Raw genomic sequence first — 25,134 nt, forward strand, 5'->3', positions numbered from 1 at the left:
TAAAATAAAAATAAAAATCATTTATTTCAGAAGACAGGTTACATAATATGGTTAGTAGCTCTAAAACTTAATAACTATGTTAGACTAATTAAGTACAAATAAAATAAAACATTAACACAACACAAACAATACTTTCACGGATCCCTCACGTGCAGATCCACGAACCGGCCAAGGACGGGCGAGTCCAGCCTGTCTGCTATCATCCGCAGGATGCTGTTGCCACTCTCTCGCACACGTCTTATTACGGACGCCGACTTTTTGCGCCAATCCATATCCATACTAATATTATAATGGGAAAGTGTGTGTGTCTGTTTGTTTGTCCGTTTTTCACGGCAAAACGGAGCGACGAATTGACGTGATTTTTTAGGTGGAGATAGTTGAAGGGATGGAGAGTGATATAGGCTACTTTTTGTCTCTTTCTAACGCGAGCGAGGCCGCGGACAAAAGCTAGTGTTTTATATTGCCCTCTGGTATAAGGAGCCTTTTGAGGATAGATTTTGTTTACATGTATTTAAATAGGTACCTAAAAATACAGGTATATAATACCTACCAGTGGCGGGGCGTGAAAATTTTCGTTGGTCTTTACCAAGAGGAGGAGGAGTTTTTGGAATCTGTTTTTTATGGACTTTTACAGATACTAGATAATTTTAGGTTCAGACGGTACGGTAGTGACCCTGCCTACTAAGCCACGGTCCTGGGTTCGAATCCCGGTAAGGGCAATTTGTGTGATGAGCACAGATATTTGTTTTTGAGTCATGGATGTTTTCTATGTATATATGTATTTATCTATTTAAGTATGTATATTATCGTCGCTTAGCACCCATAGTACAAGCTTTGCTTAGTTTGGGACTAAGTTGATCTGTGTAAGGTGTCCCCAATATTTATTTATTTATTATTTATTTACAACAGTCTTATAGACCAATCAGCGGAATCTAAAAGGGATTACATAAGTATTCCACTCGCAATTTTCTAAATGTAGCTTCGATAATAAAAACAATAACACCGTTTAATCCTCAAAGCGATGCAATTTCCATCAAATCATAAAAAGTTGGGAGGTGCACTCGCTGATCACTTCTCCCCACTAGATGTGGCAAACGACTACAGTCTGTAGGTACCTTTATGTATTTTTAAATAAATGTAAACAAAATGTATGTATGTGTAATGTGTATGTATGTAAATGAAATCCCTACCAGTATATCACAAAATAAAATGGTGAAAAACAGGTCGCTGTGTGATAGATCCACTTGGCTTTGCCACTCTGTTACAATAGTTTTTGGTAAGCTATTTAATTCAAATAAAAATAAATTACCAACATACAACTTACTTTTTCGTAAAGCCCGCCGCCGCGCTGCTGCGCCGCGCCTTTTGTGCCATTATACTTAGGCAGCCATTTTGTTATGTGATATGGCACAAAATGGCGGAAAATACGCGTAGACATGTGGGCAATCTACAGGATGTAGTCTGTTGAGCAGTTGATCGCAATCCGCGTAATGCATCGGCCATATTGGAAATGTTCGACAGTTCGCTGGGAACTTGCAGATACTTTTCAATATTATCAACGCAAATAAACAAGACAAATACAGCATTAACTGGGAATGTTTTTATAATATTAATTTTTACATACGTACATACATATAATCACGCCGGTATCCCATAAAGAGGTAGGCAGAGCACATGAACTACTAAGTTTCAGTGCCACTCTTGGCAAAAAGGGGTTTAAAGAAATCCATTTTGTGACATTTCAGTGACAGGTTGCCAGCCTCTCGCCTATGCCACAATTTAACCCGTATCCCATAGTCGACTTCTACGACACCCACGGGAAGAAAAGAGGCAGTAAAATATTTTGTAAACAAGTAGAAATCTGTAAACGATTATTTTATTTTTAACCGGATACCGTGAACTCAATTTTCACTCAAGGCAGTAGATTTTTCACAGTGTATTAGTTCTAACTGTAATGCTGTGTAAATATTAAATAAAGAAATGAAATCAAATATCCATACTTCCATCCTAATATTTAATAAGAAAATAAGTACGTAGTAGTGTTGTGTTCCTGCCGGTGAGTAAGGCTGCCAGAGCTCAACGAGGGTGCGGTGTGCTGATGACGGGAGGACTTACGGAACTAACTTGTTCCGTATATTGTCCTTTAGAGTCGTCGGCAACCCGAACCCTCCTTGGAACTTGTACACTCCTTTTTGCTGTGTACTTAACACAGCAAAAGGGAATGTACAAGTTTCTAATGGGGTGGCAACGCGCATGTGACACTGTTTGCGTTGCATGCGTTCATAGGTTACGGTGACCGCTTTCCATCAGGCGGACCGTATGCTTGTTTGCCACCGACGTAGTATAAAAAAAAAAAAGTAAATTTTTTCATTTTCAAGTGCATTTTTTCAAGCTTACATTGCTATTTTTATTGCCGGCTAAATAAATGTGTTCGCAGGATCGGGGTTTGACAAATTGACAGGCTGACAGACAGACATTTCATCTCGCATGAGTATTAACCAGGATTTAAGCACATCGGTCCCGTTCGTTACGAAAATATTATTTAATAATCATGTATACAGTAAAACAAAGAAATAAAGGGCCTGGCCGGACTGCCATGGTAAAATCGCCCCTGGCTAAATATGAAATATTGATATGCAGGATTATTTGTATTGTTACTACATGTACTACTACTGGATATTATGCCTCAAACTGTTTCCGTTTACGAAAAAAATTAAAAAAAAGAAATTTTGTTTTTTATTTTTTTCTTTAAAACCGCGTATCCGATTGACTTGTTCTTTGGATATTTTATAGATATATTAGGGATACATCAATTAAAAAAAAATTAACTTCCTGACTTTTTGTTAAGTACATTTTTTTTAAATTTATGTTTTAAATATTTTTTTTTTTACCACATACGAGTTAGCGACACCTACTATATTTTCCACAGATTTCGGGAGATAGGTCATGCCGGGCGATTTGTATAGAATACGCCTGTCGCAAGGTCTGCGCAACCCACACAAAGCACCAGTAATTGTAAAGATAATGCACGCACACACCTAATCCACACACACTAGTAGCTGGACGCTCCTATTGCGCAATACACGCGCATCATTTCAATGTATGTGTACACGCGAACGATAAGCGAGCGCGATCGCGCACGCAAACAACGATAAATAGCGGGAACGCCTCGCCTCGTTTCCGAGAAAAATGTCTCACTGAGTGAATCGTTTTGTACACCGTTCATTGCGGCGCAAAACACTACACTGTTTACAATATGTTCCTTGTGTAGCCGCAATGTATAATGAACGTTTTAAAGCACAAGCAAACGTAAGGTTACATGGTACAACTCGGAGTATTACGTTGAATTCGTGTTTTATGTGAAATAAAAGGAAATAAATAGTATTTACCTATGAAATGTTATCCTATCGGCTTGGAAATTATTCAGGTCACTGCGATATTTGCAAGTTATTATTGCACACTTCGGCATTTTGGATAAAACTCGTTTTTCGCCGGTGAACAGCGCGCGTGTACACTCGATGACAGCGGACGGCGAACTGGCGGCGGTGTAGGCCCAATGGGCCTACATCTGCGACCAGGCCGCGCGCGGCTTGTCCTCTCTATAGAATTTTTTCCTCTGAGATATTTTCATATAATAATCGCCATTTTACACTCTATTACATATATTGGGTTGGTAAGAAAGTAATGAGCGAATCATAACCAATATTGTAATTTTTATTTAATTTATTATTTTAATCATTTATCAAAAATATAACGGCCTTCGTTATCTACTACTTGTCTCCATCGTTCTGGTAAAGAATGAATAGCATCGGCGAAGAAGTTCTTAGGTTTAGATTCAAAAAACTCAGCTATGTACTGTCGTAGATGGGCTTGATCATCGAACTTTTTTCATTCAAGGCATTGCTTAGCGATCTGAACAATGCGTAATCCGTAGGTGCCAAGTCTGGAGAGTACGGTGGATGAGGTATCACTTTCCAACCTAGCTCCAATAGCTTTAGCCGAGTCACTTTTGCAATGTGTGGGCGAGCATTGTCGTGTAAGAAAAAACTTTAGCATGCTGTGGACGATTCTGACAGATTTTTTGGTTTAAATTTTCAAGCTGATTACAGTATACTGATGCGGTAACAGTCATTCCACTTGGTAGGAGTTCCCAGTGAATAATACCATGAATATCCCACCAAACGGACAGCATAACTTTTTTCGGGTGAGGCTCTGTTTTTGGTGCCTCTATTCCTTTTTCGTTTGGAGCTAGCCACTGACGTTTGCGTGTGTGATTTATATATAAGACCCATTTTTCATCTCCAGTGATAAGATGGTCCAATCAGTTGAATGTGCGGCGAAAAGACAGAAGTTGTATGCAGATATCGGCACGGCGGTTTAGTTGATCTCTATCAAGTTCGTGCGGTATCCAAACACTGTATTTGTAGTTTTTTCCCAACTCGTGTAAATGTGTTTCTATGGTGACATGAGAGCAGCCTAACTCGGTAGCAAGAGTACGACTCGTTAGCCTCGGATCTCCTTTAATTAAGGTTTTTAATTTGGCTACATCAATCTTCACCGGTCGACTAGACTTAGGTTGATCTGATAATGAAAAGTCGCCACTACGAAACCGCTGGAACCATCATTTCGCCGTGGCCTCAGACACAACTTCAGGAGCAACACGCTGACATATATTACGCACTGCTTCGGCGGCTGAATGGCCAGACTGAAATTCATATAGTAAGCAATGCCTTACATGCACTTTTAATTCGTCCATTTTCTTCCTTATATTAGCTCGGCGACAGCTAGTGAATGACTCACGAGAAACTGTGCGACTCGCCCTTTATATACTTTCGACCATAGAAGATTCTAGAACTCTCTCAAAAATTTTATGTGGAATTCAATCGATCGCTCATTACTTTCTTACCAACCCAATATTTTTATCAAAAATATTAGTTTGGATCAACAATGTCAAAATAAGTTATTTATATATTACTAGTATTACCCTTTAGTACGTTGCTCCTGGAAAGTGATGTATGAAAATTTTGGCATAATTAATGGAAGATTTTTTTTAAATTGGGATATGTAGATTATAGGCCGAAGTTATTTTTCATCAACCCTCCCCACCCCTCCCCCCTCTGCGTCACCCCTCTACCGCCCCTTAAAGAGCCGAAAATGCGATTTTTCTCGATTTCTGACAAAACCGATTAAGATACAGAAAAAGCGTGTAGGAACGAAGTAATCCTTAATTAATTTACTACAAATCTTTCATAAAGACTTTAGTGCTAGCACTTATAGTTTTCGCGCAATCCGTCACGAAAGTTGCTCCTTTCTGCAATTTTCTTTAATGAATGATAAGTTTTCTCCTTAAATGCTTACGAAATCGTCGGTTTGATAGTACTAAAATATTATAAACTCAGAATGAATTTCAGGGGAAAAAAATCACTACCATGGGCGGGACTTGAACTCACGGCTTCCGGATAGAAACTCGAGGGCTCTACCAACTGAGCCACCAAAAGCTCATCCCTAGTTTCTAGCGAATCTTTCAGCTTTCTACTATATGAATCAATGGTACCCCTAGCGTCATTTATCTATCATATCTATCAATCTAGAGGCCGTGAGTTCAAGTCCCGCCCATGGTAGTGATTTTTTTCCCTGAAATTCATTCTGAGTTTATAATATTTTAGTACTATCAAACCGACGATTTCGTAAGCATTTAAGGAGAAAACTTATCATTCATTAAAGAAAATTGCAGAAAGGAGCAACTTTCGTGACGGATTGCGCGAAAACTATAAGTGCTAGCACTAAAGTGTTTATGAGAGATTTGTAGTAAATTTATTAAGGATTACTTCGTTCCTACGCGCTTTTTCTGTATCTTCATCGGTTTTGTCAGAAATCGAGAAAAATCGCATTTTCGGCTCTTTAAGGGGGGGTAGAGGGGTGACGCAGAGGGGGGAGGGGTGGGGAGGGTTGATGAAAAATAACTTCGGCCTATAATCTACATATCCCAATTTAAAAAAATATTCCATTAATTATGCCAAAATTTTCATACATCACTTTCCAGGAGCAAGTAGCAACGTACTAAAGGGTAATACTAGTAATATATAAATAACTTATTTTGACATTGTTGATCCAAACTAATATTTTTGATAAAAATATATGTAATAGAGTATAAAATGGCGATTATTGTATGAAAATATAGTAGGTGTCGCTAACTCGTATGTGGTAAAAAAAAAATATTTAAAACATAAATTTAAAAAAAAATGTACTTAACAAAAAGTCAGGAAGTTAATTTTTTTTTAATTGATGTATCTCTAATATATCTATAAAATATCCAAAGAACAAGTCAATCGGATACGCAGTTTTAAAGAAAAAAATAAAAAACAAAATTTCTTTTTTTTAATTTTTTTCGTAAACGGAAACAGTTTGAGGCATAATATCCAGTAGTAGTACATGTAGTAACAATACGAATAATCCTGTATATCAATATTTCATACTTAGCCAGGGGCGATTTTACCATGGCAGTCCGGCCAGGCCCTTTATATTACCTATTATGTAAGGTACAGCGGTTAAAAACTCGACTGGGGGGCAATTGTAACTGATCATTACACTATGGTGTTGAGTTCTACATGTATCTACTGAATACGCCTACCATATAACCGGTGGACACTCTATTTAATAATGCAAACATTGTAAAACAAGGAAAAAATGGATCAGTTACATTTGACCCCCCAGTCGGGATTTGCCCCGCTGTACCTTACGTCTCCATACAAACTCTCTCGGCCATTTTCCTCCCTGGTTTTTGAAGCTAAAATATTTTTTTTTTTCAACAGATTATTATTATATTATTTTTTATCTGTGTTGGACTGTTTTGCATTTTTTGATATATTTATTTTTAAAGAGCGAGTCCATCAAAAAATTTCATTTAAATGCGTGATATTTAAAATTGATAACTATCACTTAACAAAAAAACTGTTTAGTTTCGGATAGATTACTTCATATTTATTCAGATTTGAGAGAAGTCAGAAGAGGAAGGTAGAGACCGGCAAGATATTGTGAAAAATATCTTTTCTCAAACATGTAATGAAATATTGTCTTTACGTTCCATAAAATGGGCTGGGAAGTATCGCTTTTTGGGCGCAACAACTCGAGAGGACTGTAAAGGGATTTCATATTATTTTTTAGGCCTAGGCCTGCAAAGTAACTTTTCTTTATAAAATATTGTCCTTTAGAGCATTTTTTTTATTTCATTGTAATTGAGAAAAGCACTATACATGCCTCGGCGTGAAAACGGATTCCCGGCCTCGTATCCCTATCCGGCCTCGCTCGCACGCTCGCTCGGCCGTATATACCCACTTGGCGAGAAATCCTCATTTTCCCGGCCTCTGATGTAATGTACTATTAAAATCGAGGTTTGATGATGTTTTTCGTAATATCTTCCTTCCACTTGGATTGTCCTTAACATAAAAATGTCAATATTTATTTTATTTGGTATATCTATAGTCAGTGACACGAGTACCTATATTTAACGACTAGCTTTTACCCGCGGCTTCGCCCGCGTAATAAAAGTATTCTTATTGAAACGTTTACAAAAAATAAGATTTTCATTTGGATCCGTAGGTTTCTTTGTAGGTACAGATGTCCGCGATTATTTCGATTAAGGTAAAGCGGGGCAATTCTCGACTGGAGGGCCATTGTAACTGATCTATTTGCTGTACGGTCCGGTTTTGGCTGACTGTACCTTACACATATTACTATTGCTTTAAAATAAATTCTTGCAATGATTGTAGAATTGTTACAAAGCGACCACAGCGTAGGTAGTAGGTACACGAATATGTATGTATTTTACCTATTTAAATATTTATACTGGGGAAACTTCATACAACCCACATAGCCAGTATCTCGACGCTATGGTCGGTAGGGTAGAAAGTACTTCCTTGCATTATCGCTTACAATTTTTTCCATTTTGCTTATACTTATTGCAAACGTAAACATATAAAAGGCAAGCAAACAACGATCTTCTTACAGCACATTGAATGTAATAGTTATTACGGATGCAGGATACTCGCCGATGCCTACTTACTAATACCTTCCCACTGAGCCACCTGCATTTTATCCCCGTCCCCGTCCCCTATTTCTATCCCTATCCCTATCCCTATCCCTAACCCTATCCCGTTCCGTCCCCGTCCCCGTCCCCGTCCCCGTCCCCGTCCCCGTCCCCGTCCCCGTCCCCGTCCCCGTCCCCGTCCCCGTCCCCGTCCCCGTCCCCGTCCCCGTCCCCGTCCCCGTCCCCGTCCCCGTCCCCGTCCCCGTCCCCGTCCCCGTCCCCGTCCCCGTCCCCGTCCCCGTCCCCGTCCCCGTCCCCGTCCCCGTCCCCGTCCCCGTCCCCGTCCCCGTCCCCGTCCCCGTCCCCGTCCCCGTCCCCGTCCCCGTCCCCGTCCCCGTCCCCGTCCCCGTCCCCGTCCCCGTCCCCGTCCCCGTCCCCGTCCCCGTCCCCGTCCCCGTCCCCGTCCCCGTCCCCGTCCCCGTCCCCGTCTCTATCCCTATCCCTAACCCTATCCCGTTCCTGTCCCTGTCCTTGCCCCTGTCAAATTATCATGCTAGGAGGTGAACTATAAAAAATCCTTTCTTAGTGTTCCTCTAAGGAACTTCCGTGTTAATTTGAAATCTCTTGAACCAGAAGTAAAGATAAAAACTAAAGCTATACTTATGGCTATTTTGGATATTTTAACCTCATTGCACAACAACAGGGGAGAAAATTTCTTTTCCACCTCATTCAATTTTAAAATCGTTGTATTTATCGTGATCAGCGACCCGATAAACCATAAAAACGATACCCATATTGTGCTTTTGACTTTACCCCCTTTGCACCCCTTTAGGGGTCAAATTTCTTTAGAAATCCTCCTGTGAAGTTTCGAATAAAATAGTCAAACTAATCTTGTTTCCCCATACAAACTTTGAACCCCCATTTCACCCTTTTAAGAGGAGAATTTTGAAAAATCCTTTCTTAGTGCTCCTCTACGCCATATAAGGAACCTATGTGCCAAATTTGAAATCTCTAGGACCAACAGTTTCGGCTGTGTGTTGATATGTCAATCAGTCAGTCAATATCTTCTTTTATATATTTAAACCCCATTGCACCACAACAGGGGAGAAGGTATTTCACTTCCGCCTCGTTAGATTTTAAAAACGTTGTGTTTATCGTGATCAGCGACCCGATAAACCATAAAAACGATACCCATATTGATTTTTTGACTTTATCACCCCCTTTTCACCCTTTTAGGGGTTAAATTTTCAAAAAACCTGAAACACGTAGTCAGTCATATGTCTTAAGGAATCTTCCTGTGAAGTTTCGAATAAATTAGTCAAACTAATCTTGTTTCCCCATACAAACTTTGAACCCCCATTTGACCCCCTTAGGAGGTGAATTTTGGAAAATCCTTTCTTAGTGCTCCTCTACACTATATAGGGAACCTACGTGCCAAATTTGAAATCTCTAGGACCAGCGGTTTCGGCTGTGCGTTGATATGTCAGTCAGTCAGTCAGTCAGTCAGTCAGTCAGTCAGTCAGTCAGTCAGTCAGTCAGCTTCTTCTTTTATATATTTAGATATTTCTCAAATTAAAAGTAGGCTTAAAGCAAAATAAATAGGACATTTTTTAAAAAGAAACAACTGCATGATTTCGGTTATGGTGCATTCGTCTAATAACGAAAGTCGCATAAAAATCACCATTATTTCCATCATGTCAAGATTCCCCTTTCGGAATTACCAGAGCTTTTCTGTTATTCGGAATTACCCTAATGCACCTTACAGGTATTTAACGAAATTTCTCAAATTAAAAGAAGGCTTCCTTAGGTTCCATTTTGTCTATTTCGCTCCCGTTGCCTATTAACTAGTTTTCCTCTTAACCAGCACCTGCGACTGGCCGCATTACATCGGGAATCGATCGCGCCACATGTGCTGCTAATGCTGAACCTTACATTTTACAAGGCATTTCTCATTCTTTTAAAAAAGAAAGTAAAGTAAAGAAAACCAGACGAGTCTTTCCCTTTATTGCTATTAGTCTACGGTCTAGTAATTATACAAAATTTTAGGCAAAATTCGAAACTACCTTAAATCCTTAAGATGACTCATTTCTTAAAGGAGACATTTTTTATTTTTAAAAATAAACTAAACTCCAGGATTTAAATTGGTTTCTCTCCAGGGCCCGACTTATCTTTCCACACTGTATATTATACTAGCTTTTTCCCGCGGCTTCGTTCGCGTTAGAAAGAGACAAAAAGTAGCCTATATCACTTTCCATCCCTTCAACTATCTCCACTTTAAAAAAATCACGTCAATTCGTCGGCGTCGCTCCGTTTTGCCGCGAAAGACAGACAAAGAAACAGACACGCTTTCCCATTTATAACAAAAGTATGGATTAGTTTCAAATGTCACATATGTATTATAATTTAAGCGCTCATGAATAATTAGGATGTGGCATTTGCCACCAATCGCATTTTACGCTTCGTCTGTAGAAACCTTTATGAAACGTAGTTTCCGGAAAAACAAATTGAATTTGTTTTCGTCAACCTCGTTTTTTTTTTAATATTTAAAATTGCAAATCGTGTATTACTATGTTTTAAACACTAACCTCCGACGTTTCATTTCAAGGGCGACAGTGTCCCCGTGGTCTCGGAGCAGACAAACACACAGAACAGTCTGCTCCGAGACCATGTGGGCTGTTCGTATAAATATACGAGCGAATTCGTCCTTATTGTAAGCGACGCCATGGTACCTTTTACTAGAAAACGTCTCATTTATAGCCAAGCTTTTATCGACAGGATATCAAACAGCAAATACGACAGCCATCTACCAGACGCTCATAAGATATTTTAAATGAAAAATTGGGAAACGTCGCGACTAAAGAGGAATGTGGACGATTCTCCATACAAACGTATACCCATTTTCCTCTCTGAGTTTTTACTTGCGTTACAGAATACAAGTGACGATACAAGTGCGGAAAAGAGGAAGTTCCAAACAAATGGCGATAAATTAAAACACGACTGAAGGGAGTGTTTTAAATAGACACGAGTTACGAATTTCCTTTTCGCACCCGTATCATACGACGTTTTTAGCCCCCGATGCAAAAACGGTGGGGTGTTGTAAGCTCATGTGTCTGCCTGCCTGTCTGTTTGTTTGTGTGTGTGTGTCTGTCTGTGTCATCGTAGCTCCCGAACGGATGATTTATTTTTGTTTCAAAGCTGAATTAGTCGGGAGCCATGTTTCATGAAAATCTGTCAACTATGTCAAGGTTTTTTTTCAAAATTTTAATTTGGTGGTTTGGTGATTAATACGTATTTATTACAGATGGCTATCTAAAGTTAAGACCTGATAAAAAATTAAACTCTTTACGCTCTAGTGTGCGCAAAAAAGCACCATTTTTACTGAAAATTATGTTACATGTTTACTTTTTTTTTTTAAGGTAATTTTAATATCCCAGCCCTGAGGAAAATGGAGGACAACGTTTCTGTGGACCGGCTATTTAGCGCGGGTCTCTCCTCTAAAGTGCGAGACTTATTGGGTCTTGTCAACTAATATCTCGCAATGCCCAGTAATGGAATCGCCACAGAAGCACCACCTTTCAAACATTTCACTGACACAGGAGACATTGCGAGATATTTGTTGTTACATGGAAAACCAACAGCGCTGAATGTATCTAGAAATTACAATAAAAATACAAAACCAATTACAGGTTTTCACTTATAGCTACATAATAAATTAGGAAAGAAAAAATGTATGCCCAACTTAATCATACATCCAAATTCCTGTAGCATGACAGTATACGTAGGTACAGATGATAATAAAAAATAAAAATACAAATATAAAAAAAAAAAAGAAGGAGAAATCACTTGGTGTCTATCTGCCTATATTCAATAATATGCCGCTGCCGAGCCGTGTCATGCGTTGGAAGTTCCATCAGACATGAAGTATGCAATGAGTTTATTTTTTATAAGTGGTATGCTGTCATTATAAAGGTCAATGTCACAATTTATAAAAGCTCTATTAAGACTCGTGCTTGCCCTGCACATGAAACTGTTCTTCCTATACTTAGTAGCATTAGATTGGTGAATACTAATGGGACGGAAATGCCTAAGCCTCCTAGACGGGATATTAAAGGAAATCCTATGGAGTAATCCTGTTGCGAAGGTATTACGGTGTAGTGACAGTCAGTGAAGCTGTTGTAAGTATCTGGTCTATCAACACTTCAGCCAGCATAGACGTCATAAATGACAATCGTTGACGCTAGACGCCGATCGTAGCTCAGTCTGGCTTTGTCGCGCCAATACGGATGAGCGATTGAGACAGCTAGCTACGGTAACGATATTATGGTGAGCGTTTGTGCCTTTGCTACATGCCCAGATATGGAAGCAGCGATTTCATTTTGCTTTTAGCGCTTCGAGTGTTGGGCAAATAAGCGGTAAATGAGAGCGGATTGACTTGAAGGTGTTTGGACGGCTTTGGTCAATCTTAGACTATTTTTATTATACATATTGTACTCGCAATATGATATGTATTTAATATGTCGGCAGCTGTTGTAAAGTTCAGACAGACAGACAAAGTTGCACCATAAGGGTTCCTTAATTTTGTATTATTTATTTTTACACATGGTAATTACTCGTAAAACGCATGCGTTTACATCTAGGCATACATACAATACATACATACATACAGTCACGCCTGTATCCCATAAAGGGGTAGGCAGAGCACATGAAACTACTAATGCTTCAGTGCCACTCTTGGCAAATAAGGGGTTGAAAGAAAACGAAACTGTGAAATGTTTTGACGATAGTTACATTTAACCAATTAACAAGTATTAGGTAAAATGAGTTCATTTGGTAGCTTCAGATGGCCGAAGTGTAATTTGACTAGAAATAGGGATCCGAATGAGTTTCCGTCGGTTTAGGGCCAGTTGCACCAACGAAAATGGAGGGTTAACCCACCATTTTATATGGAATTCGACAGATGACAGCCCACTAACCCTGAATTAAATAGTTGGCGCAAGTGGGCCATATACGTGTAGAAATAAGTGCGTTTTCACATTATCCGATCTGATATCGGATGTCGGATTTCAAAGAAAAAATAAAGATGGCGGCTTGAATGTATGGGATATCGGTCCTACATCAACGCATTAAGACAAGCATTAAGAGCACCGCGTAGCGGTATCAGGCCCCGTAGCCGAATGGCATTTCTCCGACGCCAAACGAAAGCGATACGCCGCTGGCTCTGTCGCGCCAATACGCAAGCGCGATAGAGATAGATATCTACTAGCGCTTCGTTTCGTGAGCGTTTCGTGAGCGATTGTGCCATTCGGCTAGCCACCCTGTTTCCACAAAATAATAATAATATTTCATCAGCAAAATCCAAAGCGATGTAAGATGATACTTATCCGTTACTTGGCGTCGCTAACTAGCAACTCGCAACTCACACAAAAGACGCAAGTTTGACTCAAACCCGCGAGCTCACAGTCAGCTGCAGTACAGACTTTATGGCGCAAAGTGCTTGCGATAAATCTGTTTGGTTAATGTATAAGTTTCAGAACATTTTCAAGATTTCCTTGACAGACACACATTTTTTGGGTAAGCATGCTTCATCCTAGACTGCATCGGCACTTTCCATCAGGTGAGATTGCGGTCAAATGGTTTACCTGTTCCTCATAAAAAAAAAACACACAGACTAACAGAAAAACAGACAGACAGACACACAAACAGATAGACAGACAGACACGTCAAACTTATAACAACCCGTTGTTATTGCGTCTGGGGTTAAAAAAACTTATAAGTTTTCGATTTCTTTGAAATCAACCAAGTCTAAGCAAAATTTAAATTCACATTTCGTCTAGCGGCTGCGGGCGACACCGTTGATTGACTGCGTTTGCTGCATTCACAAATAGTAACCTGCAGAAGCAGAACTGTCGTCGAAAATACCATGTACGACGTTAAATAAGCCTCATTTAGGTTTAATCATATTCGTTAGCTTACTTTTATAATAAGCGAGATGACTAAAAAAAATAATTATCAAAGAATTTTAAACACGTATTTTTTCTTTTTTCTCGTAACCGAAAAATGACGACGGTACAGTGCGTTGAAGTTTCGCGTGACGACACGCCTAAGTACAATTTTCACTTAGACGTTACGTCACAAGCCCCCACTCCGGAACTTTGATGCTCTATATCTTTGTATTTTTTCATTAATTAGAAAAAGCGAAAAATATGTGTTCAGTATTTTTGGACGATCTAACTGACGAACTAAACAGAATGCCATTATTTTTATGTGGTCGTCATCCCTATTATGCTCAAACTGACTTTAAAAGAACCACTTATATTATGTACTATCAGCTGCCAAAAGTGGATGGCCAATTTGTCAATGAATTCATTCATAATTTCTCCATGCACTTTTGCTGCTGATAGTACATTGTCTTCTGCGTACCGCTTATATTAGATATAAAGAATTCGCATTTGGCCTTTCGGTTGCGGGCGACACCGTTGATTTAAGTACCGCGTTTGCTGCACATTCACAAAAAGCATCTTACGGCCCGCAGAGGGAGCTAGTACTATCTGGGAAATACAGTCGAAACTGGGGTACAGTTGAAACAATCTCCGAGTATTTAACATCGATTTGAGGTAAAGAAAGATGCATATTTAACCCTTAAATGCATAGTGATTGTATATATGCATCATGCATTTTTGACTTGACAGTATGTCAAAATTCATATTTGAATGAATCTTTGTCAAGGCATTTAAGGGTTAAGGATTAGTGAACGGAGAAACATAACGAGATTATCGTAAACGTTTGTGCATATGGCTACGTCTGGGTACGCACTGTACTCGTTCTATAATGTGTTGACACTGTTGACATACCTTATCGCATTGCTAGTCAGAAAATGTCTACGAGCGACTGTACTTTTTCGTTAGCAACAAAATATCTACACACAAACTACCGGCGAACTACACTCAGAACATGGATATGAAAGTTATCCGAACACAATCAAGGCGTCCCAAATGCTTTTAAACCCAACTCCGAGTTTCCAGCACTCGAATAATAGCGGCAAATAATCGAATTTCAAGCAATTCTCGTTCTCAATTGTATACAACACGACCAGCCTTACTTTACCCCTCCACACAGATTGAGAATGTCTCTTTTTCTTAGGGGCATTCACTCGCTGACGGGTCTAGACGAAATGGTTAGTTGTCAAAGGGTCGAATCGGTATAAAATGCACTTAGAGAAGTAAAGGTTTCGTACAAAGGGCCTATCTGAAAGAAACAAGATTATTTCGCGCGATAGACGTACCGTGGGGTCACTATTGGATTACGGTTCCTTTTGATGGCCGTCGCTGAAAGGACGGTGACGACACGGTTTACGAAAACAGATATTATTGCGATTCAATGTCACCTCTAATGGCCTGAGTCCTTTTCGTTACGAGTACATCTTCTTTAAGACGCTACAGGAGCGAAAATGGTAAAATGGAAAGGAGCCCCCCTTTCAATTTGGGAATTTGAGTTAAATATACTAGTGTTATTTAACTATATTTATCGAAAAAAAAAAAAATGTTCATTCCGAACAACTCAGTTAAAAGATATTGTGAAAAAATCTTTAAAATCGAGGTTCCGCTCTCAACTGTTTCCTCCTTCTAAACTTAATCAATCGTGTCGAAATTTAAGGATCAGAATTAACAATGAAATAATCTGTGTCGGACCGTTAATTTTTTTTGGCTAATTGTTACCAATTTTGAATACCACACCTTTTTTTGCGCCATAATCAATAAGGCCGTTTTTGGAAATTTTTGATGGACTCTAGCCTCTTAACATCTCTCAAAAAAATTAAAACAGTCCGACGCAGATAAAAATAATAATAATCTGTGTTGAAAAATTCATTGCTGTATCTTCAAAATCCAGGGAGGAAATAGTCGAGAGCGTTTGTATGGCGAATTGACCCCTCCTGTATCGTCTTAAGAACCGGATAGTCGGGGTTCTCAAGTAACGCTTTAGTGACTCCCCCAATGTATCTTTAATTCTACTAAAATAATCGAAAACGAGTGGCAAACTGGGATTCCTAGTTGCAATTGTGGATTTCAAAAATAGCATTTCGCCATTCTCCTCAGATTTTCGAGTACCGTAACTGAGCGCTCGAAATTAAAATATCAACTCCTGTAAAAGGGGGATGCACATATGGAAGGATTTTTTCGTATCTATGCTGAAAGAAGCTTTCTCAATCAGTTAGTTTTTAACACCAAGTAAGTATTTTTTACATTCAACACTTAGGTAATCACATAAGTAATCAAACATGTAGGTACATACAGGACGTGAAAAAATGTCAAACCTAAATTTAAAACTGTTACCTATGCCCATTATGAACTAAAACACGCGCCTTCGTGAATATTTTTTTTTAGTTATTCATTCATCCTCCCAAACTTTGTACAACATGAAACATTAGGGGAGAGTGGGGTAATTGCGAATACTTAAGGGAGAATTGAAATAAAACAAAACCAAACGAAGTAACAAAAGTTATTTATTATTTATTAATTAGTGTAACTAATCAGCCTCATTTTCTCATAATCAAAAGAGATCAATAATAGAATAAAAAAAAGTTATAACAAAAATACCAAACCTCTGGTGCTTAATGGGATAACCACGGACGTACTTTAATCAGCACATAAATCACATAAAAAGCCCTTTGAAGTACTTTCGCCTGTTGTACACTTCTCATGGGCCCACAAGTTACATTTATAACACATAATCCAATCTTCGGTAATTGGCTCCACATATTTTTCATCACAAATCAGACAAAAATACTGCAATTGTATCGTAGCTGCCTCTTGCCTTTACTATTATTAGATGCTTTTGGATTTTTCTTGCCTTTTGTGCTATCCTCTAATTCTTTCTCCTGTTCTTGAGTAAATATAGCCCTTCTTCCTGTTTTTGGTTGTTCGATAATTTCTTTTTTGACATAGTCATGTATAGTGCTCTTTAGAACAGAATAAACTGTAGCCGCTTTTCCTAGTGACAGACTTTTGTTTTTGACAGCCTCTACGGCTTTTTCTAAGACCTCTAATCTGTATTAAGTCTTTCTTTGGTAATGTCTCGGCATCTGAAATATAAATTATTAAATGTAATAAAAAAAATACCCTAAGTATGATGCATTATCTTTCTAGAGATGTACAAAAGACGCCTAAATTAATCAAAAAATATATTCAAAACCTTAGGTAAATCGGTATATCTGTACATTATTAGGAATTAAGCTGTGATATTAGACTATCAGCTAAAAAACTTAAATTAAAGGTGCAAACATCCAGTACTAAATTATTGAGGGATAATTACGGACTTCCGAGTTTACCCAACTCAAATCGTCCGCCATTAGCCGACTCGCCCAGTAATTAAAAACAAATATTTTTTTTGAGGTTGGAACCACGCCGTGCATGATACATGCACATCAAAACATTCTTCAATTAGATGTTCTTTCACAAAAAAAACACCAAACTTTTATAACATTCCTACAGTACGACACACACATTCACATTTTCGAAAAAATTAGATGAAATTAGTCAAAAAACTTCAAATTTATTTACCTTGAACAGCGAGCGCGCCCTTTCTTTGACACTGTCTGTTTGGCACTGGCCTTGGAGTCGGCTGTAGATTGCATCATTCGAAATTATTGCTATCTCTTTCTAACAAAGTAGAACACGTGCGTCCGAAATTACCCGCCGTCCGTGATTCCCCCACTCTCCCCTAAAGGCCAAGGTCTTAAATCCCATAATAAAAGAAAGCAATAAAAGCATCATGTTCCCTAAATTAAACCATGTTTTATTTGCATTCTAATTACCGTCTCGTCTCTTTTAATTCGTTTCTTATCGTCATCAATCATAGCTCGGAGTCCGCCATTTTTCACGGCGGCCAATCAGCGACGGCCGACAGGTGACGTCACAATTCTGTTCCAAATTCGAAACTGGATAACTTTGACCTTTCGCCGTATTTTGTAACGTAACGGTACTTAATAACAGGTAATTTTAGGGTGTGTTGCGAACAGTGAAAAATGAAATGTGTCGAGAATATTGGAATTTGGAGAAAGATTGAAATGGAGTACCTACAGTAAAACAGGTCAGGAAAAATCTAATCAGTTTTTTGGTTTAGTTTTAATTTAAGGCACCTACTTGATACAGGGTAATATCTGCAAGTGTATTTCGAACAGTGGCAGTGATTAAGAAAGATTGGTTAGAAATGTGGTTGGTAAACATATCAGATTTTTAATTATAAAAAAAATCGGGTAATTAATCAATACATGGAGGAATCTTTAATTTGTAAAAATGCTGTCAATAATGAATATGTCGTTCGTTTTAAAAGTTTCAAAATCAAAATCAAAATAATTTATTTAGCAAGTATGCCACAGGGGCACTTTTACACGTCACATGTACATATTTAGAAAATATTTAAAATTGAATTGAAATTACAATTTAGAAACGGAACTGTTTTTTTAGGGTTCCGCAGTCAACTAGGAACCCTTATAGTTTCGCCATGTCTGTCTGTCCGTCCGTCCGTCCGTCCGTCCGTCCGTCCGTCCGTCCGTCCGTCCGTCCGTCCGTCCGTCCGTCCGTCCGTCCGCGGATAATCTCAGTAACCGTTAGCACTAGAAAGCTGAAATTTGGTACCAATATGTATTTCAATCACGCCAACAAAGTGCAAAAATAAAAACTGGAAAAAAATGTTTTATTAGGGTACCCCCCCTACATGTAAAGTGGGGCTGATATTTTTTTTCATTCCAACCCCAACGTGTGATATATTGTTGGATAGGTATTTAAAAATGAATAAGGGTTTATTAAGATGGTTTTTTGATAATATTAGTATTTTCGGAAATAATCGCTCCCAAAGGAAAAAAAAGTGCGTCCCCCCCCCCTCTAACTTTTGAACCGTATGTTTAAAAAATATGAAAAAAATCACAAAAGTAGAACTTTATAAAGACTTTCTAGGAAAATTGTTTTGAACTTGATAAGTTCAGTAGTTTTTGAGAAAAATACGGAAAACTACGGAACCCTACACTGAGCGTGGCCCGACACGCTCTTGGCCGGTTTTTTTTATCATAGCAACACTTGCCGTATAAAACTCAATAGTTGCCACATTCACAACGGTTTACATAGACCTATTAATTTCTAAATTTTTGCCAGGCTTTATGTAACACTTATTTTTGGCCGCGGCTTCGCTCGCATCAGAAAGAGACAAAAAGTAGCCTATGTCATACTCCATCCCTTCAACTATCTCCAACTAACAAAATCACGTCAATTTGTCGCTCCGTTTTGCCGTGAAGACGCACAAACAGACACACACTTTCCCATTTATAATATTAGTATGGATACGTAAACGTGACGTTTTTGACCGTGGCCAGTTTCAGCAAACATCGCTTCTGGGAAATAAAACAGTAACAACAACACACAAACACAGTAAACAGGGGGTTTACGGCCCCAAACTGGAACCCCGAATGTCTGTATATAAATAAATGAACGCAAGTACTGGCACACCAAGAGCTGACCCCGCAAACTACCGGATCATTCCAGCTAAGCTAATACATTTGACGACCGGTCTGGCGCTGTCGGTAGTGAGCTAGTGACCCTGCCTGCTACGCCGCGGTCCCGGGTTCGAATCCCGGTAAGTCCATTTATTTGTGTGACGAGCACAGATATTTGTGTCGCTTAACTTCAAAACTGGGTAAATCCATTTTGCTATAAGGTTGATTATCTTTTAGATTATATTATATTTTTTATATATTCAACCTTAAAGCAGAATGGATTTACCCAGGTTTGAAGTTAAGCGACACATTTGTTCCTGAGTCATAGATGTTTTCTATGTATATAAGTATTTATATGTTATATATATCGTTGTCTGAGTACCCACAACACAAGCCTTCTTGAGCTTACCGTGGGCCTCGGTCAATCTCTGTTAGAATGTCCTGTAATATTTATTTATTTATCTACATCACATATGCACCATAAGTATAGTATACTCGTAATGTATTGCGGAATGAAATAGGTATCAGGACAAACCTTTCTGGTCAACGATAATATTGTATATTTTTTAAGTTTCTGTGATGTTCGAGCTTGTAAGATTTGGGTGTGTAGAGAAAAGGCTAGCTTGGCCCTACATGAAAAATAACTTTTTGAAAATGCGAGTCATAATTGGTCCTGATTTAACCCGTATATGATGATAATACCCGACCCGATAGAGTTAAGAACTTCAATTCCTGTGATTGTCGTAGCAGTTGACCGTAAGATATGAGTTCTAGGCTTTCAACCACGTAATGGCTAAAATTGGCATTTAAAAATTGAGCCTTCTGTCTACCCTTTTGGGAATACGGGCGTGAGTTTATGTATGTATGTGTGGTAGCGTTTTGTCACCATTTTACGGCTAAAATAATGTTTTTGATAATATAAAAATATCGAGTATCATGGGGTTCTTCAAGAAGCAGGTATTTAGGATTCTTTAAGGTCGGCAATGCTTAAGTGACTCTCCTGTTGGTGTGTTTATGTCTATAGGCATTGATGACTGCTTCCCATCAGGGGGGTTACCATGACGTACTAAAGACGTTCAGATTAGGTTGAGAGAAAGGGACACAGCTATAGCAGTTACATAGCTCCGTCCCTCTCTCTCAACCTAAACTGAACGGCTTTAGCACGTCATGGTAACCCCCAAGGTAGCTCTTCTGCTGTTTTGCTGCCTATATCATAAAAAAGAACGTATAATTCGGGGCTACCTCTTACAGTTCTTAGACCAAGGGCTCCGTATTTTTGAACTCAAACTTAATTCATTTTGCGAAGTTTTGCCAAGTTGCGCGATAATTTAGGGAAGTTCCCCGCGGCCGTAAAGTGCCGATCCGATCCGAGTTATTATTGCTTTCATTTGTATTTATCATGCCGCAGGTGATTAAGGTAGCAGTTAAGGGGTTTGAATTGTAAATCCTTGTTAGCTTTCGGTTTTTGAGATTAAGACGATTTAAGATGAAAGATGACTCGTTCGAACCGCGAATACCTAATCTTTTCATTAAAACGTAGTAGAAAACATACTAAAGGTAAGGTCTCATGTATCAGCATCGAGTTGCATTTTATGTACAGTCCACTTCTAGCTCATTTTATACTGGACACTTCTTAGCGTAACTATGCTTAACTACGAGATGTCCAGTATAATTTGAGCTGGAAGTGGATCAACAATTAAAGTCCGTGACCGTACCTACAATTATAAGAAATAGTTCGCTTACGCATCGGAATGGGTTACCGTGTCAAAACACTAATATGCACCAATCGCTTAACTCAAGGTTAGTGGGCTGTCATCTGTCAAATTCCATATAAAATGGTGGGTTAACCCTCCATTTTCGTTGGTGCAAGCGGGCCTTAGACTAATATCTTTTGACAAATGGGCCCCAGGAAGGAAATAAGGACTTTTATGGAGAATCGTCCTTCTCTTAGCAACCTTACGACATGTCTCAACGTGTCTCCTTTACATCTGAATCGCTTCCACATTTCCCGCCCCTGAGCAATACCAAAAAATGGAAACACTCAGATAATTCAGCGAAACACCTGCGTCTTTTACCGCCCCCGTCGCAATAAACGAAAAAAGTTGCCACAATTATCATAATTGATAATGTCCATAAAAGAATATCGATGTATTTTTACAACCACTTATCTCAAAAGACTTTGCCACCCTACTTTCAAATTAACCACTCTTCATTTACAGTTCTATTTTCAATGTCGAAATAGAGAAAGATATGAGATTGTGAAAATGAATGGTGGATATAGTAATAAGTGGGGGGAGGGGGGAGGTAATGTGGAGCGCGTGACGGCCCTCTCCTAATTATTATATCTGTGAAATATTATTAGCACCGAACAGCTGGCTTGGGGTTTTGTATTAGGGTTTGCGGATTTTATGTAATCTTCGTAATACTATAAATTGGTAACCTCCGGAATTGTAATTTGCAATTACACAAAGCAGTGCTACGCATCTTTAAGACCGTCATTTGCCCCATATTGATATATGAGGCTTGGACAGTTGGACTTCAGCGACCTCAGCGAAACGGCAATTGAGTATTTGAAGAGCACAGACATCAATCTCTAGTTTAAGATTTAATACTAGTTTAAAGAAATAATTATGTAATAAGCGTAGTATTAGTAAGAAACGTAGTCTGGCTCTGTCGCGCCAATACGAACGATAGGGATAGCTCGATACGATAACAATATTTATCGTAATAGAAGATTGTGCATTTTGCATTTAGCTAAAACATTGAAAGAGAGAGCTCCGATTGCTTTAATATGTGAAATGTCGTTGGGGGCACTAAAGTGAAGAACTAAGACATGCGCTCGAATATCTCCCACATAGGTCTTCTTAGCACTCATTATCTTCCTTGCGTTATCCCCGCATTTGCCACGGCTCATGGAAGCCTGGGGTCCGCTTTGACAACTAATCCCAAGATTTGGCGTAGGCACTAGTTTTACGAAAGCGACTGCCATCTGACCTTCCAACCCGAAGGGTAACTAGGCCTTTTTGGAATTAGTCCGGTTTCCTCACGATGTTTTCCTGCACCGAAAAGCGACTGGCAAATATCAAATGACATTTCGCACATAAGTTCCGAAAAACTCATTGGTACGAGCCGGGGTTCGAACCCGCGACCTCCGGATCAAAAGTCGCACGCTCTTACCGCTAGGCCACCAGCGCTTCTTAGCCCTATAATTATTAATTGAATTGACCTCGGTAGTCGGTAGGCGCAACTTCTAATAAGTAAATATATTGGGGAATAAAAGAGACGAAGGCATTAGGAGGATTTGAAATAAATCTGTAAAGTTTCATTACAATCAAACACATAGTTATTACAAGCTTTTATTCAACTTGCCTTGTTAGTACGAGTATGTTAGTTTGGGTCAAAACGTAGAAGCTAAATTTGACCCACTTCCCGGTTTCCGATTGAGATGAAATTTTGCACGTATATGTAAATCACGTGACAATAATATAATATTATGGTATCATGGAGATGATCTGATGATGGAGCAGGAAGGTGGTCATAGGAATTCTGTTATGAAACGTCGTATTCCCATCGAGTAAGGGGTTTTTAGAAATGTCTTGAAGAGTAGTAGATGACTGTTGAAAGAAAGGTATAGTCGGCGATAAAAGCTGGTGGCAGAAATGAATTTTTTGCAAAAATAACTTATAATATTAATATGTCATGAGAAGAAAACTCCATTTGTGTCAAAAGGTGAAATTCAGCGGTCATGCTACCTCCAAAGTGCTAATAAATTAATATTTATTGTAAGACTTCGTGAATATTCGTAATGAGAACTCGGAAACAGGGCATGGCGTGTTCGGGTTCGGGATACTGACGGGGAATTTAAAATAATGCTCATGGCGAAAATTCACTACGAAAGCAACAGGATTTTTCGCGTTTCACTCATGCGGCGCAGGGCATGGGCGGAGGCGGAATGAAAAGAAATTGTTATTATGTAAAGTTCTCAACAAGTATGTTAAGTATAACACTTCCTATCAGAGTGTTGATGATGATTCACGGATAGTTTCATTGACCGGGATATAGACAGTGATTATCTGTTTGATTTTTGTCGAGCTCTTCGATATTTCGACGCAGTTACATGCATTATGATCACTGAAAACCGTTTCCCGTAACACTTTCACGTTCACAGAACATACATGACATTACAGTATAACACATGAGTCACGGAACTTGGACATAGGAAAAAAAAGACATAGGTACATATCAACAGAGAACAAGAAGTATTAAAATTAAACAATTGATTTGGACGATGACGTAACAGCGTGGCTCCGTTGCATCGTTTGCCCCGGTGTAGGATTTGGCAGGCTGCTCCGGAAGCGTTAAAAACCGCACCTTTCGGCCAGAAGTCTGCGCTTGCGATGGTGTCCTGCAGCGGCCGCGGCACGCGCACCACAAACTAAGTGAAGTGCTCTTAAGTGATATTTTATTGCCAGTGACTGTACTCAACAGATTTTCATAATACTCTCTTCGGTTACCGCGATAGTTATTCATGAAAGAAAACTATGGAAACGGATTAGATCGCGTACTTAGACTAAATATATACTTATAGACGCACAGTCCCGAACAAAAAAGTCGAAAAAAATGGCCTCAAATGACATTTTAAACTTTATTCAGATAGGTGCAAATAACGCTAACTTAAACCTAAAATCAAAATATATCTGTTTTTTGAAAACCGAATTTGTTATGTAAGCCGTAAGAATCAAATTCGTGAACCGTTCGATACGAGTTTTCAAATAAGTAACATATAAACCGTTTTCGTCCGATCACCGCGATACTGGCAACTACTGAAACGTCATTAGAAAAACAATCAATGTCAAAACTACAAGTCATCAGAATATCGGATGCATGGAGTCGCATAAATAATATTAGGCACGTTGAGTAATAAAAAATCTCTTATAACAAGATAAGTTTATTTACACTTTTTACATTTTATATACAAGGTTTGACTTAAGACATCTATTATAATAAACAAATTCACTTGTTTGCCAAATTGGCAGTATACCTAGGTTTTCATTGTAAATATAATCTTTTTTTAGGGTTTCGTACCCAATGGGTAAAAACGGTACCCTATTACTAAGACTTTCCGTCTAGCCGTCCGTCTGCCTGTCTGTCTGTCACCAGGCTTTATCTCAAGAATCGTGATAGCTAGAGAGTTGATATTTTCACAGATTATGTATTTCTGTTGCCGCTATAACAACAAATACTAAAAACAAAATAAAATATGTTTTTAAGGGGGCTCCCATACAACAATCGTGAAAACCTTTAACCACCTGTAAATCCGGCAACAATATTTATTTCGATAAATACAACCCAAATAGTAGATTGTGTCTCAGGGGAGCAAAATGATAAATTTACGGCGAGGGCGTACATTGAATCCTAAAGGTAGCGGAGGATTATATAATAGAATCCGGAGCGTAGCGAGGGATTCTAAAATGGAATCCTGAGCGTAATGAGGGATTCAAGTGTTAACGCCCGAGGTGAAAATAATTTTGCTACCGTGTGACACATACTGCTTTTCACACCACCTAAGAGAAAAATGAAGGAAGCTATGATAGCGGCCCATTCCGATCGTCGCTTGGGATCC

Source organism: Leguminivora glycinivorella, chromosome 15, assembly GCF_023078275.1.
Source record: "Leguminivora glycinivorella isolate SPB_JAAS2020 chromosome 15, LegGlyc_1.1, whole genome shotgun sequence".
NCBI lineage: Eukaryota > Metazoa > Arthropoda > Insecta > Lepidoptera > Tortricidae > Leguminivora > Leguminivora glycinivorella.